General features: G+C 48.4%; 9 pseudogenes; 6 read left to right on the top strand and 3 right to left on the bottom strand.

Annotated features, from left to right (window-relative positions):
* The first annotated feature begins 1,053 nt into the window (after positions 1–1,053).
* Positions 1,054–1,172, top strand: LOC143957541 (5S ribosomal RNA; annotated as a pseudogene).
* Positions 1,173–1,279: 107 nt separating this feature from the next.
* LOC143957338 (5S ribosomal RNA) lies at positions 1,280–1,398 on the top strand (annotated as a pseudogene).
* A 569-nt stretch (positions 1,399–1,967) lies between these two features.
* On the bottom strand, positions 1,968–2,086 carry LOC143957439 (5S ribosomal RNA; annotated as a pseudogene).
* A 495-nt stretch (positions 2,087–2,581) lies between these two features.
* On the top strand, positions 2,582–2,700 carry LOC143957449 (5S ribosomal RNA; annotated as a pseudogene).
* A 3,213-nt stretch (positions 2,701–5,913) lies between these two features.
* LOC143957598 (5S ribosomal RNA) lies at positions 5,914–6,032 on the bottom strand (annotated as a pseudogene).
* A 538-nt stretch (positions 6,033–6,570) lies between these two features.
* Positions 6,571–6,689, bottom strand: LOC143957474 (5S ribosomal RNA; annotated as a pseudogene).
* A 2,429-nt stretch (positions 6,690–9,118) lies between these two features.
* On the top strand, positions 9,119–9,237 carry LOC143957629 (5S ribosomal RNA; annotated as a pseudogene).
* A 1,536-nt stretch (positions 9,238–10,773) lies between these two features.
* LOC143957491 (5S ribosomal RNA) lies at positions 10,774–10,892 on the top strand (annotated as a pseudogene).
* A 108-nt stretch (positions 10,893–11,000) lies between these two features.
* LOC143957669 (5S ribosomal RNA) lies at positions 11,001–11,119 on the top strand (annotated as a pseudogene).
* The last annotated feature ends 5,935 nt before the right edge of the window (positions 11,120–17,054 follow it).

The raw sequence follows: 17,054 nt of genomic DNA, 5'->3' as shown, positions 1-17,054 counted from the left end.
CATTCTAAAAATCGCACATAACTGTGTTCTGCAACCTGTAAATTTCACATATCTGCATTCTGCAACCTATAAATTGCCCATATCTGCATTCTGCAATATGTAAATCGCACATATCTGCATTCTGTAAATTGCATTCTGTAAATCGCACATATCTGCATTCTGTAAATCACACATATCTGCATTCTGTAAATCACACATCTGCATTCTGTAAATCGCACATATCTGCATGCTGTAAATCGCACATATCTGCATGCTGTAAATCGCACATCTGCATTCTGTAAATCACATTCTGTAAATCACACATATCTGCAACCTGTAAATAGCACATATCTACAACCTGTAAATCTTGTTTGGGGGGAGTATGCTGCCGACCACCGATAATAACCCTTTTTTTTTAAATCTTGTTTGGGGGATATGCTGCCAAACATCGATAATAAGTTATTATTGGTGGTCGGCAGCAAACCCCCCAACAAGATGTAAAAAAAAGGGTTAATATCGGTGGTTGGCAGTTTTTACCCCCCCCCCCCCCCCCCGCTAAACAAGATTTTAAAAATAAGGGTTATTATCGGTGGTTGGCAGCATAGCCCCCCCCCCCCCCTAGACAAGAGGTTTTTTTTTAAAAGGGTTATTATTAATAACCCTTTTTTTAAAGCTTTTTGGGGGGGGATGTATGCTGCCGGCCACCGATAATAACACTTTTTCTTTAAATCTTTTTTAGCAGGGTGGGTGAAGGGGGTTGGGGTATGCTGCCGAGTGCGACCACCGTAGTAACCCTGTGGATTTGGAGGGGGTACCGGCGGAGGCGCTGAATAAATAATAACGAATTTGTAAGCGGCCATGCGGCAGCCCCTTACCTGATCCTCTCAGGCGGGCAGAACAGAGAAGTGCTGTGCCAACGTCACTTCCTTGAGTGACGTCGGAAGCACCGCCCACCGCTCACTCAAAGTGCAAGTCTTTTTTTTTTTTTTTGGGTGTTGACTTGTTATTTTCCCTTGTTTACCAAGGTTAACATCTTGGCGTTTTTCAAGAGGATTGCGAGTGCCCAAAGCGATTGAATACGGCCACATCTCTCTGAAAGCAACCAATCTCATCTGATCTCGGAGGCTTAGCAGGGTCGGGCCTGGTTAGAGCCTGGATGGGAGACCCCCTGGGAATACCAGGTGCCGTAGGCTTTTTTTTATATGTTGTTGGCGTCGACGACTTGTTTTATTTTTCTACTTGTTTGCCAAGCTGACCATCTTGGTGTTTGTCAAGAGGGTTGAGTGTGGCCACCAAAATCGCCTATGGCCACATCACCCGGAATGTGCCTGATCTCATCTGATCTTGGATGCTAAGCAGAGTCGGGCCTGGTTGGTACCTGGATGGGAGACTACTTGGGAATACTAGGTGCCGTAGGCTTTTTTTTAATATGTTGTTGGCGTCGACAACCTGTTTTATTTTTCTGCTTGTTTGCCGAGGTGACCATCTTGGCATTTGTCAAGAGGGTTGAGAGTGACCAGTGATGTGGTGATGTGGCAATCTTGCTGACCACTCTCAACCCTCTTGACAAACGCTAAGATGGTCACCTCGGCAAACAAGCAAACAAATATGACCCCTGGGGCGCGCACTCAAGAGCATCCTTGACTGCCGGGTCCACGTGATCGCTCCATCAAATGACGGAGTGATCACTTGTAAACAAACCGATCGGTACAGCGGCAAACAAGCAGAAAAATAAAACAGGTCGTCGACGCCAACAACATATTAAAAAAAAGCTTACAGCACATGGTATTCCTAGGCGGTCTCCCATCCCGGTACTAAGCAGGCCCAACGATGCTTAGCATCCGAGATCAGGTGCATTCAGGGTGTTGTGGCCGTAGGCAAACTTTCTGGCCACTCTAAATCCTCTTCACAAACGCCAAGATGGTCACCTCAGTAAACAAGCAAAAAAATAAAACAGGTCGTTGACGCCAACAACATATTAAAAAAAAAGCCTACGGCACCTAGTGTTCACAAGCGGTCTCCCATCAAGGTACTAACCAGGCCCGACCCTGCTTAGCATCTGAGATCAGACGATATCAGGCATATTCCGGGTGTTGGGGCCGTAGGCGATATTGTTGGCCACTCTCAACCCTCTTGACAAACGCCAAGATGGTCACCTTGGCAAGCTTGTGAGGGAATGGGATGTTTATCCCAGAGCGTGTGGAAACCGATGACATTTTCCTTAAATAGTTTGTGTGTCTGCATGTTAGAGTGAATGATGTGGAGGGATGTTGGTTTGTGCGTACCGAGAAAGGGCCAATGTCACCTTAAGTCAGTCGGTTGAAACATGTGAATCAAAAAACAATTAACAGATGCATCATAGTAACTTTTAGAACCATAACTATAACCAAAAAAGAAAAAAGAAAAGAAAAGAAAAAACAGCCGTCCAGAATTCAGCTGGGTGGAATTATCTCGGAGATGAGCTTGATCTCTGGGCACATGTATATAGATGCCTGTCAGGTGGACGAGCCTGGTTCCGCAAGAAAGCCATAGGTAAGCAGTCCCCAGATAACAGTGACCATCTTGGCGTTTGTCAAGAGGGTTTAGAGTGGCCAAAAAGTTTGCCTATGCCCACAGTACCCTGAATGCGCCCGATCTCATCTGATCTCGGATGCTAAGCAGGGTCAGGCCTGGTTAGTACCTGGATGGGAGACCGCCTGAGAATACCAGGTGCAGTAGGCATTTTTTTAGTATGTTGTTGGCGTCGACGACCTGTTCTGTTTGTCTGCTTGGCAGAACAAGCAGAAAAATTAAACAGGACTTCGACGCTCGGCACTGTCCCCAGCAGATAAGGGAGGCGGGGTTGAAGAAGTGCCTGCTGGGTCCGCGGATGATTGACCCTGGTTAGTCATTTCTGACGTTTGACCCCTAAGCATGTCTTGCAGGGAGGGAGTTGTATGAATTAGCTCTGCTAATGAGTCTTTAACCACTTAACAACCGGCCCATAACCGAATGATGGCTACTGGGCGGTTGTTTAACTCTGGGAGGCCGTCATATGACGTCCTCCCAGAATTCCGCTCTCGCGCGCCCCCTGGGGCGCGCACTCGAGAGCATCCTTGACTGCCGGGTCTACGTGATCGCTCCATCAAATGACGGAGTGATCACTTGTAAACAAACCGAAACGGTACAGCGGAGGGGGAAGAGATCTGTGTCAGCAACGCTGTGGGCTGCATCTGCAGTGCCCACATCGCTGCTCACCGAAAATTAACCCCATCATACCCTGCCATTACTCTGCTTCAATACTCTACAATACTCTGCTGCAATACTCTGCTGCAATACTCTGCAATACCCTGCAACAACACTCTGCAATACCCTGCAACAACACTCTGCAATGCTCTGCGACACCTGCCAATACCCTGCAACACCCTGCAATGCTCTGCAACACCCTGCATTGCTCTGCAATGCTCTGCAACACCCGCCAATACCCTGCAATACCCTGCAACACCCTGCAACAACACTCTGCAATACCCTGCAACAACACTCTGCAATGCTCTGCAACACCCGCCAATACCCTGCAACACCCGCCAATACCCTGCAACACCCTGCAATACCCTGCAACACCCGCCAATACCCTGAAACACCCGCCAATACCCTGCAACACTCTGCAATGCTCTGCAACACCCTGCAACACTCTGCAATGCTCTGCAACACCTGCCAATACCCTGCAACACTCTGCAATGCTCTGCAACACCCGCCAATACCCTGCAACACTCTGCAATGCTCTGCAACACCCTGCAACACTCTGCAATGCTCTGCAACACCTGCCAATACCCTGCAACACTCTGCAATGCTCTGCAACACCCGCCAATACCCTGCAACACTCTGCAATGCTCTGCAACACCAATACCCTGCAACACTCTGCAACACCCGCCAATACCCTGCAACCCTCTGCAATACCCTGCAACACCTGCCAATACCCTGCAACACTCTGCAATGCTCTGCAACACCCGCCAATACCCTGCAACACTCTGCAATACTCTGCAACACCCGTCAATACCCTGCAACATTCTGCAATGCTCTGCAACACCCGCCAATACCCTGCAATGCTCTGCAACGCAATACTCTGCAACGCCATACTCTGAGATACCCAGTCATACTTGGAGATACCCAGTCATACTCGGAGATACCCAGCCATACTCAGAGATACCCAGCCATACTCGGAGATACCCAGCCATACCCAGCCATAGTCGGTGATACCCATAGACACCCCCCCTCCCGCCGCCCTCCGGTGCTTCTACCGACTCGCCAATACGATCAAAGCCAGAATCTTTTTTTTTTTTTCAGGCTTCCCAGCTTAGAGGTGAGATGTGGGGTCTTATTGACCCCATATCTCACTGTAAAGAGGACCTGTCATGCCATATTCCTATTACAAGGGATGTTTACATTCCTTGTAATAGGAATAAAAGTGATCAAAAAATTTTTTTGGGGGGAAAAAAAGTCAAACTAAAATAAATAAAGTAAAATGAACAATACATTTTTTTTTTTAAAGCGCCCCTGTCCCCATGTGCTCGCATGCAGAAGCGAACACATACATAAGTCCCGCCCACATATGAAAACGGTGTTCAAACCACACATGTGAGGTATTGCTGCGAACGTTAGAGCGAGAGCAATAATTCTAGCCCTAGACCTCCTCTGTAACTCAAAACATATAACCAGTAAAAAAAATGTAAATCATCGTCTAAAGTAAGTGAAGGGTACACATTTTTTCTTAATTTTATATCCAGCTGAACGAATCAAAGACAGAGCTTCTTATCTTACACCCAAATCATAAGCTTGAAACCAAAACCTCCTGGTCTCCACCAACCGTTTTTGGGCAGACTATCTCCCCAAAGACCAAAGCGAAGAGTCTCTGGGTTATTTTAGACGCACAAATGTCAATGGATGCGCATATAGGAGCAGTAGTCAGTGGATCTCACCATCTGCTGTGCATGCTTCGCAGACTCATCCCTTTTATCCCAAAGAATGACAAAGCAGTGGTAGTTGGAACAATCATTAATTCACCACTGGACTACGCAAATTCGCTTTACATAGGATTACCACAATATCAACTTGCGCGATTACAACTGATCCAAAACACGGCGGCAAGGCTGATAACAGGAAAAAAACCCTGGGAATCCATCTCTCCTTCGCTGAGGAGCTTACATTGGCTAACCGTAAAAAATCGGATCACGTTCAAGACCCTTTGCCTCACCCACAAATGCGTGCATAGAGAAGCTCCGCAATACCTAATGGAGAAAATAAATCATTACACACCAAACCGCAGTCTTAAATCCAAGGGGGATCGGAGATTCGCTGTCCAAGGGCCTCGGCTATGGAATGCTCTACCAATCAACATCCGCCTGGAAGAAAATCACCTGGCTTTTAGGAAAAAACTCAAGACCTTCCTCTTTTAGCAGATGATCAATGCTCGCCACAGCGCCTAGAGGCAATTCAGTTCACATTGTGCACTATACAAGTATTATATTCATTTGTTCATTCCCAGGCGGTCTCCCATCCAGGTACTAACCAGGCCTGACCGTGCTTAGCATTCAAGATCAGACAAGATCGGGTGCATTCAGGGTGATGTGGCCATAGGCAATGTTGCTGGCCACTCTCAACCCTCTTGACAAATGCCAAGATGGTCATCTCGGCAAACAAGCAGAAAAATAAAACAAGTCATTGACGCCAACAACATAATAAAAAAAAGCCTACAGCACCTGGTATTCCCAAGCGGTCTCCCATCAAGGTATTAACCAGGCCCAACCTTGCTTAGCATCTGAGATCAGGCATATTCCAGGTGATGGGGCTGTAGAATCTTGATGGCCCCTCACAACCCTCTTGACAAACGCCAAGATGGTCACCTCGGCAAACAAGCAGTAAAATAAAACAGGTCATCGATGCCAACATATAAAAAAAAGCCCACGGCACCTGGTATTCTCCGGCAGTCTCCCATCCAGGTACTAACCAGGCACGTCCCTGCTTAGCATCCACAATCAGACGAGATCGGGCGCATTCAGGGTGATGTAGCTGTAGGCCATCTTGCTGGTCACTCTAAACCCTCTTGACAAACGCCAAGATGGTCACCTCAGCAAACAAGCAGAAAAATAAAACAGGTCGCCAAAAACATATTAAAAAAAGCCTACGGCACCTGGTCTTCCCAGACGGTCTCCCATTCAGGTACTAACCAGTCCTGACCCTGCTTAGCAATCGATATCAGATGAGATCGGTGCATTCAGGGTGATGTGGCCAAATGGGTTCTTGCAGCCACTCTCAACCCTCTTGACAAACACCAAGATGGTCACCTCGGCAAACAAGCAGAAAAATAAACAGGTCGTCGATGCCAACATATTAAAAAAAGCCTACGGCACCAGGTATTCCCAGGCAGTCTCCCATTCAGGTACTAACCAGTCCAGACCCTGCTTAGCATCTGAGATTGGGCACGTTCAGAGTGATTTAGCCATAGGCCATCTTGCTGGTCACTCCAAACCCTGTTGACAAACGCCAAGATGGTCAACTCAGCACACAAGCTGAAAATTAAAACAGGTTGTCGACGCCAACAACATATTAAAAATTAGCCTACGGCACCTGGTATTACCAGGCGGTCTCCCATCCTGGTACTAACCAGGCCCGACCCTGCTTTGCATCCAAGATCAGATGGTATCGGGCGCATTCAGGGTGATGTGGCCGTAGGGGATCTTGATGGCAACTCTCAACCCTCTTGACAAATGCCAAGATGGTCACCTCGGCAAACAATCAAAAAAGAAACAGGTCGTCGACGCCACCAACATATAAAAAAAAGCCTCCAGTACCTTGTATTCTTAGGCGGTCTCCCATCCAGGTAACAACCACGCCCGACCCTGCTTAGCATCCAAGATCAGACAAGCTTGGGCACATTCAGGGTAATGTGGCCATTGGGATCTTGCTAGCCACTCTCAACTCTCTTGACAAACACAAAGATGGTCACCTCGGCAAACAAGCAAAAAAATTAAATAGGTCGTTGATGTTAACAACATATAAAAAAACCAAACCTGACACTACTTAGCATCTGAGATCAGATGAGATCGGGCGCATTCAGGGTGATGTTGCCGTAGGCAATCTTGCTTTCCACTCTCAACCCTCTTGACAAACGCCAAAATGTACACCTCAGCAAACAAGCAGAAAAATAGAAGAGGTCGTTTACGCCAACATATAAAAAAAAAAATAGCCAACAGCACCTCGTATTCCCAGGCGGGCTCCCATCCAGGTACTAACCAGGCACGACCCTGCTTAGCATCTGAGATTAGACGAGATTGGGAACATTCATGGTGATGTGGCCATAGGGAATCTAGCTCGGCACTCTCAACCCTCTTGACAAACGCCAATATGGTCAATATGGATTTTTTTGGGGGATTTTTTTTACTAAATGGGGGGGGGGGTGGCGCGCGGGCGCCCCCTATGGACGGGCCTCCACTGCTCCTGGGAATACCCAGTGCCACGGGCTTCTTTTTGTTTTTTTTGGCATTGACTTGTTTTTTTCCCTTGTTTCCCAAGGTGACCTTGGTGCTTGTCAAGAGGGTTGAGGGTGCCCAAAGAGATTGCCTATGGCCACGACGCCCTGAAATCAACCAATCTCGTTTGATCTCAGAGGCTAGGTTGGGCCTGGTTAGAACCTGGATGGGAGACCCCCGGGAATACCAAGTGCCGTAAATTTCTTTTTTTTTTGCCATCAACTTGTTTTTTTCCCTTGTTTTCCAAGGTGACCATCGTAGCGTTTGTCAAGAGGGCTGAGGGTGCCCAAAGAGATTGTCTACAGCCACATCACCCTAAAAGCGCCCCATCTCGTCGCATCTCTGAGGAGAAGTAGGGGTGGGCCTGGTTAGTACGTAGATGGGAGACCGCCTGGGAATACTAGGTGCTGTAGGTTTCTTTTCTTTTTTTCTCTTTTTACCCATGGATACCATCTTGGCATTTGTCAAGAGGATTGAAGGTGCACAAAGAGATTGCCTACGGCCACATCACCCTGAAAGCGCACCATCTCATCTGATCTCGGAGACTAAGTAGTGGCAGGCCTGGTTAGTAATTGGATGGGAGACCGCCTGGGAATACCAGGTGCTCTAGGCGTCTTTTTTTTGCCATTGACTTTTTTTTGTTTTCCATGGTGACAATCTTGGCGTTTGTGAAGAGGGTTGAGGGTGCCCAAAGAGATTGTCTATGGATTCATCACCCTGAAAGTGTCTGATCTCAGAGGCTAAGCAGGTTCAGGCCTTGTTAGTACCTGGATGGCAGACCGCCTGGGAATACCAGGTGCCATAGGCTTCTTTTTTTTTGGCATTGGCTTGTTTTTTTCCCTTGTTTCTCAAGGTGACCATCTTGGCGTTTGTCAAAGAGGGTTGAGGATGCCCAAGAGATTGCTTACGGGCCATATCACCATGAAAGCGCCCAATCTCAGCTAATCTCGGAGGCTAAGCAGGGTCGGGCCTAGTGACCATCTTTGCTTTGTCAAGAGGGATGAGGGTGCCCAAAGAGATTGCCTATGAGTAGGGTCGGGCCTGGTAAGTACCTGGATGGGAGACCGCCTGGCAATACAAGGTGCTGTAGGTTTCCTTTTTTTTTATTTTATTTTTTTGGGGCGTTGACTTATTTTTTCCCTTGTTTCCCAAGGTGAATCTTGGTGTTTGTCAAGGGGGTTGAGGATGTCCATAAAGATTGGCTATGGCCACATCACCTTGAAAGAGCCCCATCTTGTCTCACCTCGGGGGCTAATCAGGGGCTGAGCCTGGTTAATACCTGGATAGCAGACCGCCTGGGAATACCAGGCCCCTGTGCTTCTTTTCTTTTTTTGCATTTACTTGTTTTTTTCCCTTGTTTCACAAGGTGACTATCTTGGCGTTTGTCAAGATGATTCAGGATGTCCAAAAAAATTGCCTATGGCCACATCACCCTGAAAGCAACCAATCTTGTCTAATCTCAGAGGCTAAGCAGGGTCAGGCCTGGATGGTACCTGGATGGGAGACTGCCTGGGAATACCAGGTGGCAAAGGCTTCTTTTTTTCTTTTTTTTTTGGCGTTGACTTTGTTTCCCTTGTTTACCAAGGTGACCATCTTGGCGTTTTTCAAGAGTGTTCAGGGTGCCCAAAGCGAATGCCTAAGGCCACATCTCCCTGAAAGCAACCGATCTCATCTGATCTCGGAGGCTTTGCAGGGTCGGGCCTGGTTAGAACCTGGGTGGGAGACCCCCTAGGAATACCTAGTGCCGTAGGTTTCTTTTTTATTTATTTTTTGGCGTTGCACATATCTGCATTCTGTAAATCACACATAACTGCGTTCTACAACCTGTAAATTGCCCATATCTGCATTCTGCAACATGTAAATCACACATATCTGCATTCTGTAAATCGCATTCTGTAAATCGCACATATCCGCATTCTGTAAATCACACATCTGCATTCTGTAAATTGCACATATCTACAACCTGTAACTTGCACATATCTACAACCTGTAAATAGCACATATCTGCATTCTGTAAATCACATTCTGTAAATCGCACATATCTGCATTCTGTAAATCGTACATATCTGCAGCCTGTAAATAGCACATATCTACAACCTGTAAATCACACATATCTACCCTCTGCAACCTGTAAATCACACATATCTGCATTCTGTAAATCGCACATAACTGCATTCTACAACCTGTAAATTGCAAATATCTGCATTCTATACATCGCACATAACTGCGTTCTGCAACCTGTAAATTTCACATATCTGCATTCTGCAACCTATAAATTGCCCATATCTGCATTCTGCAACATGTAAATCGCACATATCTGCATTCTGTAAATTGCATTCTGTAAATCGCACATATCTGCATTCTGTAAATCACACATCTGCATTCTGTAAATCGCACATATCTGCATGCTCTAATTTGCACATCTGCATTCTGTAAATCACATTCTGTAAATCGCACATATCTGCATTCTGTAAATCGCACATATCTGCATCCTGTAAATAGCACATATCTACAACCTGTAAATCTTGTTTGGGGGGAGTATGCTGCCGACCACCGATAATAACCCTTTTTTTTAAATCTTGTTTGGGGGGTATGCTGCCAAACATCGATAATAAGTTATTATTGGTGGTCGGCAGCATACCCCCTCAACAGGATTTAAAAAAAAAGGGTTATTATCGGTGGTCTGCAGCATTAACCCCCATACCTGCCCCCCCAAACAAGATTTTAAAAAATGGGTTAATATCGGTGGTCGGCAGTTTTTACCCCCCCCCCACCCCCCTGCTAAACAAGATTTTAAAAATAAGGGTTATTATCGGTGGTTGGCAGCATAACCCCCCCCCCTTAGACAAGATTTTTTTTTAAAAGGGTTATTATTAATAACCCTTTTTTTAAAGCTTTTTGGGGGGGGTGTATGCTGCCGGCCACCGATAATAACACTTTTTCTTTAAATCATTTTTAGCAAGGGGGGTGAAGGGGGTTGGGGTATGCTGCCGAGTGCGACCACCATAGTAACCCTGTGGATGTGGAGGGGGTACCGGCGGCGGCGCTGAATAAATAATAACGAATTTGTAAGCTGCCATGCGGCAGCCCCTTACCTGATCCTCTCAGGCGGGCAGAACAGAGAAGTGCTGTGCCAAAGTCACTTCCTTGAGTGACGTCGGAAGCATCGCCCACCGCTCACTCAAAGTGCAAGTCTTTTTTTTTTTTTGGGTGACTTGTTATTTTCCCTTGTTTACCAAGGTTAACATCTTGGCGTTTTTCAAGAGGATTGCGAGTGCCCAATGCGATTGAATACGGCCACATCTCCCTGAAAGCAACCAATCTCATCTGATCTCGGAGGCTTAGCAGGGTCGGGCCTGGTTAGAGCCTGGATGGGAGACCCCCTGGGAATACCAGGTGCCGTAGGCTTTTTTTTAATATGTTGTTGGCGTCGACGACTTGTTTTATTTTTCTACTTGTTTGCCAAGCTGACCATCTTGGTGTTTGTCAAGAGGGTTGAGAGTGGCCACCAAAATCGCCTACGGCCACATCACCTGTAATGTGCCTGATCTCATCTGATCTTGGATGCTAAGCAGGGTCGGGCCTGGTTAGTACCTTGATGGGAGACTACTTGGGAATACCAGGTGCCGTAGGCTTTTTTTTAATATATTGTTGGCGTCGACGACCTGTTTTATTTTTCTGCTTGTTTGCCGAGGTGACCATCTTGGCGTTTGTCAAGAGGGTTGAGAGGGACCAGTGATGTGGTGATGTGGCAGTCTTGCTGACCACTCTCAACCCTCTTGACAAACGCTAAGATGGTCACCTCGGCAAACAAGCAAACAAATATGACCCCTGGGGCGCGCACTCAAGAGCATCCTTGACTGCCGGGTCCACGTGATCGCTCCATCAAATGACGGAGTGATCACTTGTAAACAAACCGATCGGTACAGCGGAGGGGGAAGAGATCGGTGTCAGCAGTGCTGTGGACTGCATCTGCAGTGCCCACATCGCTGCTCACCGAAAATTAACCGCATCATACCCTGCCATTACTCTGCAATACTCTGCTGCAATACTCTGCAATACCCTGCAACAACACTCTGCAATACCCTGCAACAACACTCTGCAATGCTCTGCGACACCCGCCAATACCCTGCAATGCTCTGCAACACCCTGCAACGCTCTGCAACACCCGCCAATACCCTGCAACACTTTGCAATGCTCTGCAACACCCGCCAATACCCTGCAACACTCTGCAACACCCGCCAATACCCTGCAACACCCTGCAACAATACTCTGCAATACCCTGCAACAACACTCTGCAATGCTCTGCAACACCCACCAATACCCTGCAACACCCGCCAATACCCTGCAACACCCTGCAATACCCTGCAACACCCGCCAATACCCTGCAACACCCGCCAATACCCTGCAACACTCTGCAATGCTCTGCAACACCCTGCAATGCTCTGCAACACCTGCCAATACCCTGCAACACTCTGCAATGCTCTGCAACACCCGCCAATACCCTGCAACACTCTGCAATGCTCTGCAACACCCTCCAATACCCTGCAACACTCTGCAACACCCGCCAATACCCTGCAACACCCTGCAATACCATGCAACACTCTGCAATACCCTGCAACACCTGCCAATACCCTGCAACACTCTGCAATGCTATGCAACACCCGCCAATACCCTGCAACACTCTGCAATACTCTGCAACACCCGCCAATACCCTGCAACATTCTGCAATGCTCTGCAACACCCGCCAATACCCTGCAATGCTCTGCAACGCAATACTCTGCAACGCCATACTCTGAGATATCCAGTCATACTCTGAGATACCCAGTCATACTCTGAGATACCCAGTCATACTCTGAGATACCCAGTCATACTCGGAGATACCCAGCCAAACTCAGAGATACCCAGCCATACTCGGAGATACCCAGCCATACTCGGAGATACCCAGCCATAGTCGGTGATACCCATAGACACCCCCTCTCCCGCCGCCCTCCGGTGCTTATACCGACTCGCCAATACGATCAAAGCCAGAATCTTTTTTTTTTTTTCAGGCTTCCCAGCTTAGAGGTGAGATGTGGGGTCTTATTGACCCCATATCTCACTGTAAAGAGGACCTGTCATGCCATATTCCTATTACAAGGGATGTTTACATGTGCTCGCATGCAGAAGCGAACGCATACATAAGTCCCGCCCACATAAGTCCCGCCCACATATGAAAACGGTGTTCAAACCACACATGTGAGGTATCGCTGCGAACGTTAGAGCGAGAGCAATAATTCTAGCCCTAGACCTCCTCTGTAACTCAAAACATATAACCAGTAAAAAAAAATTAAATCATCGTCTAAAGTAAGTGAAGGGTACACATTTTTTCTTAATTTTATACATTTATTTTTCTTTAAAGATGCATTTAGCCTTCAACTCCAGGGCACGTTAATCCCATTGGTGGTCAATGGGCAAGCATGTCTCCCCTTGGTGGTCAATGATGGGCACCATGTCTCCCCTTGGTGGTCAATGATGGGCAGCATGTCTCCCTTTGGTGGTCAATGATGGGCAGCACGTCTCCCCTTGGTGGTCAATGATGGGCAGCACGTCTCCCCTTGGTGGTCACTGATGGGCAGCACGTCTCCCCTTGGTGCTCAATGATGGGCAGCACGTCTCCCCTTGGTGGTCAATGAGGATTCACTATTGAGTTGGCCCACCCTTTTGCAGCTACAACAGCTTCAATTCTTCTGGGCAGGCTGACCACAAGGTTTAGGTGTGTGTCTTTGGGAATGTTTGACCATTCTTCAAGGAAGAGCATTTGTGAAGTCAGGCACTGATGTGGACGAGTAGGCTTGGCTCGGGATTCTCTGCTCTAATTCATCCCAAAGGTGTTCTATTGGGTTGAGGTCAAGAATCTGTCCAGCCCAGTAAAGCTCCTCCACCCCAAACTCGCTCATTCATGTCTTTTATGGATTATGCTTTGTACACTGGTGCACAGTCATGTTGGAACAGAAAGGGGCCTTCCTCAAACTTCCCACAAAGTTGAGAGCATGAAATTGTCCAACATTTCTTGGTATGCTGACACCTTAAGTGTTGCCTTCACTGGAATTTAGGGGCCAAGCCCAACCCCTGAAAAACAACACCACACCATAATCCCCCCTCCACCAAGTGTTTTGGACCAGTGCACAAAGCAAGATCCATAAAGACATGGATGAGCGTGTTTGGGGTGGAGGAATGACTGGAGTGCAGTTTGGGGTGACTGGAATGCAGAGTCCTGACCTCAACCCAATAGAACACCTTTGGGGTGAAATAGAGTGAAGGCTGCGAGATGGGCCTTTCTCGTCCAACATCAGTGCCTGACCTCACAAATGTACTATTGGAAGAATGGTCAAATATTCCCATAGACACACTCCTAAACCTTGTAGACAGCCTTCCCAGAATAGTTGAAGCTGTTATACCTGCAAAGAGTGTGGCAACTAAATATTGAACCCTATGGACGAAGACTGATATTCCATTAAAGTTTGTGTGTGTTCGTGTGTAAAGGCAGGTGTCCCAATACTTTTGACAATATAGTGTATGTGTAAGGGGGCACTCTGCCACACTCTGATGCAAGGGGGCGATACTCTGCTATAAAGTGGGACTCTGATGTATGGCGTTGTGGGTAATGCAATGGGCTTTGGGGCGATTCGATGTTCTGGGGAGATGTGATTGGGCGATGGGATTCGATGTGTTCGGGCGAAGCGATTCGATGTGCTGATGCAATTCGATGTGCTGCGATGTGCTGTGATGTGCTGGGGCGATGCGATGTGATGTGCTGGGGGCGATTCGATGTTCTGGGGATATGTGATGCGATTGGGCAATGGGATTCTAGGTGTTGGGGTGAAGCGATTCGATGTGTTGATGCAATTCGATGTGTTGGGGGTGATGCAATGTGCTTTGGGCGTTGCGATGTGCTGGGGGTGATTCGATGTGCTGGGGAGATGTGATTCGATGTGCTGGGGGAGATGCAATTCGATGTGCTGGGGAGATGCGATTCGATGTGCTGGGGAGATGCGATTCTATGTGCTGGGAGCAATGTGATGTGCTGGGGCGATGCGATTCGATGCGATGTGCTGGGGGCGATGCGATTCGATGTGTTGCGGGTGATGCAATGTGCTTTGTGAGATGCGATGTGCTGGGGGTGATTCGATGTGCTGGGGGAGATGCGATTCGATGTGCTTGGGGGAAATGCAATTCGATGTGATGCCATGTGCTGGGGGCGATGCGATGTGCTGGGGTGATGCGATTCGATGTGATGTGCTGGGGGTGATTCGATGTTCTGCGTTTGGGCGATGGGATTCGAGGTGTTGGGATGAAGAGATTCGATGTGCTGATGCGATTCGATGTGTTGGGGGTGATGCAATGTGCTTTGGGCGATGCAATGTGCTTTGGGCGATGCGTTGTGCTGGGGGTGATTCAATGTGCTGGGGGAGTTGCGATTCGATGTGCTGGGGAGATGCGATTCTATGTGCTGGGGCAATGTGATGTGATATGCTGGGGGCGATGCGATGTGCTGGGGCGATGTGATTCGATGTGATGTGCTGTGGGCGATGCGATTTGATGTGATGCGGGTAATGCAATGTGTTTTGGGGAGAGTCGATGTTCTGGGGAGATGCAATGCGATTGGGCGATGGGATTCGATATGTTGGGGCGAAGCGATTCGATGTGCTGATGCGATTCGATGTTTTGGGGGTGATGCAATGTGCTTTGGGCGATGCGATGTGCTGGGGAGATGCGATTCGTTGTGCTGGGGCCAATGTGATGTGCTGGGGGCGATTCGATGTGCTGGGGTGATGCAATGTGCTGGGGGTTATGCGATTCGATGTTCTGGGGAGATGCGATTCGATGTGCTGGGGCGATGCGATGTGCTTTGGGCGTTGCGATGTGCTGGGGGTGATTCGATGTGCTGGGGAGATGTGATTCGATGTGCTGGGGGAGATGCAATTCGATGTGCTGGGGGTGATGCGATTCGATGTGCTGGGGAGATGCGATTCTATGTGCTGGGAGCAATGTGATGTGCTGGGGCGATGCGATTCGATGTGATGTGCTGGGGGCGATGCGATTCGATGTGTTGCGGGTGATGCAATGTGCTTTGTGAGATGCGATGTGCTGGGGGAGATGCGATTCGATGTGCTTGGGGGAGATGCAATTCGATGTGATGCCATATGCTGGGGGCGATGCGATGTGCTGGGGTGATGCGATTCGATGTGATGTGCTGGGGGTGATTCGATGTTCTGCGTTTGGGCGATGGGATTTGATGTGTTGGGATGAAGAGATTCGATGTGCTGATGCGATTTGATGTGTTGGGGGTGATGCAATGTGCTTTGGGCAATGCAATGTGCTTTGGGCGATGCGTTGTGCTGGGGGTGATTCAATGTGCTGGGGGAGTTGCGATTCGATGTGCTGGGGAGATGCGATTCTATGTGCTGGGGCAATGTGATGTGATATGCTGGGGGCGATGCGATGTGCTGGGGCGATGTGATTCGATGTGATGTGCTGTGGGCGATGCAATTTGATGTGATGCGGGTAATGCAATGTGTTTTGGGGAGAGTCGATGTTCTGGGGAGATGCAATGCGATTGGGCGATGGGATTCGATATGTTGGGGTGAAGCGATTCGATGTGCTGATGCGATTCGATGTTTTGGGGGTGATGCAATGTGCTTTGGGCGATGCGATGTGCTGGGGAGATGCAATTCGTTGTGCTGGGGCCAATGTGATGTGCTGGGGGCGATTCGATGTGCTGGGGTGATGCAATGTGCTGGGGGTTATGCGATTCGATGTTCTGGGGAGATGCGATTCGATGTGCTGGGGCGATACGATGTGCTTGGGTGATGCGTTTCGATGCAATGTGGTGGGGCAAAGCGATTCGATGTGCTGATGTGATTCGATGTGTTGGGGGTGATGCAATGTGCTTTGGGCGAATTGATGCGCTGGGGCAATTCGATGTGCTGGGGGAGATGCAATGTGCTGGGGGAGATGCGATTCGATTTGCTGGGGAGATGAGATGTGCTGGGGGCGATGAGATGTGCTGGGGCTATGCGATTCGATGTGCTGATGCAATTCGAAGTGTTGGGGGTGATGCAGTGTGCTGGGGTGATGCGATTCGATGTTCTGGGGGAGATGCAATTCTATGTGCTGGGGCGATTCAATGCGATGTGCTTGGGTGATGCGATTCGATGCGATGGGTGATGCGATTTGATGTGCTGGGGCGATGCGATGTGCTTGGGCAATGCGTTTTGATGCTATGTGGTGGGGCAAACCGATTTGATGTGCTGATGTGATTCGATGTTTTGGGGGTGATGCAATGTGCTTTGGGGCGATTCGATGTGCTGGGGCGATTCGATGTGCTGGGAGATGCAATGTGCTGGGGGAGATGCGTTTCGATTTGCTGGGGCGACGCGATTCCATGTGATGATGCAATTCGAAGTGTTGGGGGTAATACAATGTGCTGGGGTGATGTGATTCGATGTTCTGGGGAGATGCAATTTGATGTGGTGGGGCAATTCAATGCGATGTGCTTGGGTGATGTGATTAGATGCGATGTGTTGG

The sequence above is a fragment of the Lithobates pipiens genome, unplaced genomic scaffold (assembly GCF_037356315.1).
Source record: "Lithobates pipiens isolate NorthernLeopardFrog02 unplaced genomic scaffold, aLitPip1_a1.2 Scaffold_52, whole genome shotgun sequence".
Taxonomy (NCBI): domain Eukaryota; kingdom Metazoa; phylum Chordata; class Amphibia; order Anura; family Ranidae; genus Lithobates; species Lithobates pipiens.
This window is presented reverse-complemented; position numbering and strand designations above follow the sequence as displayed.